This window comes from Rattus rattus, chromosome 3 (assembly GCF_011064425.1).
Source record: "Rattus rattus isolate New Zealand chromosome 3, Rrattus_CSIRO_v1, whole genome shotgun sequence".
NCBI lineage: Eukaryota > Metazoa > Chordata > Mammalia > Rodentia > Muridae > Rattus > Rattus rattus.
The window spans coordinates 139,428,228-139,432,000 of NC_046156.1; the positions used below are offsets into that span (position 1 = coordinate 139,428,228).

The 3,773-nt window shown below is 41.1% G+C and overlaps 1 pseudogene; it reads left to right on the forward strand.

The window, feature by feature from the left end:
• Nucleotides 1-273: 273 nt before the first annotated feature.
• Nucleotides 274-1,568, forward strand: LOC116895953 (annotated as a pseudogene).
• The last annotated feature ends 2,205 nt before the right edge of the window (nt 1,569-3,773 follow it).

Genomic DNA, 3,773 nt, shown 5'->3' on the forward strand with positions numbered 1-3,773 from the left:
ATAGGTATATATATAGATATATATATATATTACACCTGTTGTTTGGACTAAGTTAAAATGGTTTTGTATGAAGTCAAATGCTCACCTAGGGTCATTACTGATGTTCAAGATATTCATGACTAAGCAAAGGTCACTGAATTAGCATCTTACAAGGGCAATTATTAAGATATTAAGAGTTTGAGGAAAGTGTGTTTTTGAAAATCTTACTAATATCTGAATATTTTTTTTCATAGGAAAAAATTTTTATATTTACTTTAAGAATGAGGCAGCAAGATGGACCTGGGAAACTTCCATGGAACAAGTAAGGAGCAGGATAATCTCGGTTCAGCAACAAACAGAAGAAACTCCTCAAGCAGCTGAAATTCACAGAATGCCTAGAAAAAAAAGGTGGACCTGAGCAAAGTAAATTTGGAGGTTACAAAGCCTTGGATAACAAAGAATAACTGAGATCCTTGGATTCTTTGAATTCATGGGAGAACTGTTGCCCCTGCTGTTTAGTGCATAAGAAAATATCACTGGAATCCCTTCTGTTTTCCTAGCGTTGAAGAAGGAAGAGATAAAACAGAGACAAACTGAACAACAACAAAAAAAGGCATCTCTGAAAAAACAAGATGAAGATAAAGATAAGAGGGATGAGGGGGAAAAAATAAAGAAAGCAGCAGAGAGAAAAGGGGGCAGTCTCGCAGCCCAAAAAGACACAAATCCAGATCTCCTTCTCCTAGAAGATGATCTTCTCCTGTCAAGAGAGAGAGAAGACGCAGTCACTCTTGATCTCCCCATCACAGAACCAAGAGCCGGAGACTTTCCCTGCCCCAGAAAAGAAGGAGAAATCTCCAGAGCTCCCAGAACCATTGGTGAGAATGAAAGACTCTTTAGTAAAAGAAGCTTCATCTACGAGTGACAGCCTGAAAGCTCCCAAGCCAGGGCCCAAAGAACCGTCTGCAGAAAATAATTCCAAAAAGGAAAAGGAAAAGACTCGACCAAGATCTCGGTCACGTTCCAAATCATGGTCCTGTACCACTTCTCAATCACCTCCTCATACTAGACCAAGATGGCGACATAGATCCTGATCAAGGTCATACTTTCCTAGAAGGCAGCTAAGCCCAAGATGATGGCCATCTCCCTGAAGAAGAACTCCACCAAGATGGATGTCTCCTCGACCAAGGCACAGGAGAAGTAGGTGTCCAGGAAGATGAAGAAGGCGTTCTTTTGCATCACTGTCTGAAGTAGTTCGTTGTCCTCTTCATCGTTCCCGGTCACCGCCAAAGAAGCCTCCTAAGAGGGCATCCAGCCCTCCTCGGAAAACGTGTAGGTTATTACCTTTGGCAAGTCCTCCAAGGCGAAGACACCGGCCATCATCTCCAGCAACTCCACCACCCAAAATTCGCCATTCCCCAACTCCCTAGCAGTCAAACCATAGTGTCAATGACCAAGAGCAGCATGGAAGGTATAACCATAAAATGGCTAGTATATTAGGCACATCAGATCTGTCCTACATAGAAAATGTTGAAGAGGTTAAATCTCTAAGTAGAGAAAAGGTATGTTCCCAAATCTATGGAGCCAAATAAATGTTTTTAAAATATAAAAACACATAAATCATCTAATGACAATGATAGTAAGGAGGGTACCATGTCTTCCAAGGTAGATTTTCTTTAAAGATAGTATTAACATGCAAATAAATAATATCATCATAGTCACTATCAATATATTGAAAATCTATTAGGGTTGACATTAGTTAAAAATAGTAGCTTTTCCATGAATTTACAGTGCAAACTGAAAGGCTTTCTTAAAGGTAAGAAGAATAAAAAAATACATTTCAGAACAAAATTCCCCCAAATCATTTTTTCTATAAAATTCCAGAATAGACCACATAAGTATAGTATTGTTATGCAAGCCTTTCAGAATGAGCAAGAAAAACATAGGCTAAGATTGCAGAAAATTTGAATTGAGAATGTACTGAAGAAATATAATTCTTTTCCCATGTAGTCTATACCAGAGTGTTTCCTTACTACTGGATAACTAAGGATAGCATCACATGTAGAAATTATCTATTATTCACACAATGGAGCCAATGAAGCACTTTGGGAGAGAATCACCTTTCAGACTATCCAGGCTCCACTGCCTTAATTGCACCCCATTGTACTAAGTGGCCCTTTAATAGTGGGGAGGATGCCATGCAACTCCAAGGCACTTGACACCATGGGGAATATTTTCCTCATCTAGAAGGTACTTATATAGGCTGTACTGACATCGACTGTCTAGTGCCACTTCACACAAATGCCTCTCCACATTTCTAGGTTGTTAATTTACTTTTAAATTTGTCACTGGAAGAATAAGGGATATTTGCACACTTCACAATTTTTCAGAAAGCAAAAGATATTTTAACTAAAATTAAACTTTAAACTTAAAGAGCTCTTAAAACTGCTTGAACCAACAAGTACATCTTGTGTATGTATTATAAAGCCCAGCATGAAAATCACAAGTCAGGGAGAACAACGGAGGAAAGAGAGAGAGAGAGAGAGAGAGAGAGAGAGAGAGAGAGAGAGAGAGAGAGAGAGAGAGAGAGAGAGAAGAGAATGAACATTTGAAACAGACTGCAGCTTCCAGCCAGTGCTTTCTTGATTTCTGCAGGGGCTAGCCTGCTCCCTTGAAGACACCACAGCCTGAGACACCCCAGGAGATCTACTGCACTCAGGCATCTGGTCAGAACCTTCCTGAAATCCCACAGCTGTTGCTGAGACCCAGTGAACTAGAGATCCATCAGTCCCCAAAAACTCCACCTGCCAATTTCCACTCATCTTATGGCTGGTGCTTTCTGACTGGGCAAACTGCTTGCTAGTCTGCTACACTGAAGACACCATAGCCTGAGGCTTCTCAGGAGATCTGCTGCATATAGGGCAACTGGCATTCCAAGAGATCCACTGCATACAGGGCAACTGAGAAAGTGCTTGTCTGCTCCCCTGAAGACACAACAACTTGAAGGCATCCCAAGAATTCCTCTGTACACAAGGCAACTGGGCAACCAACACCACAGTCTGAAGACATCCTGGGGGCTCCACAGAATACAGGGCAACTGACCCAACTGACTGAAAGCCTCCCTGGAGTTCTACTGCACACAGGAAAACAAAATCCACAGTCTGTATGCCCTCCTGGAAAACAGCTTCACACAGAACAAGAGCTTGGCGGCTCCTCTGAAGACCCAACAGTCTGAAGACCTCCTAGGAGATCAACTGCAGCCAGGAAAACAGATCAGCAGCTTCTCTGGGTCTCAGGACTACTAGGACACCTGTTGCAACCCAAGGACAGATAGAGCTACTCAGACCAGGAAACACCAGGGATAAACAGATGGTGAGAGGCAAGCACAAGACCATAGGCAACAGAAGTCAATATATGTGGACAATCATCAGAACCCAGCTCTCCTACCACAGCAAGCTCTGAATACACCAACACATCTGAAAATTAGGAAGATGATCTAAAATCCTAGCTCATAAAGATAATATCATCCTTTAAGGAAGATATAAATAACTCACTGAAACAAATACAGGAAAACACAGGTAAATAGGTAGAAGCCCTTAAAGAGGAAACAAATAAAACCCTTAAAGAAATACAAGACCACACAATCAAACAGGTGAAAAATTGAATAAATTGGTCCAAGACATAAAAGTGGAAGTAGAAAAATAAAGAAAACACAAATGGAGGCAAACCTTGAAAAGAAAAACCTAGGAAAGAGGTCAGGAATTCCAGATGTAACCATCACCAACAGAATACAAGAG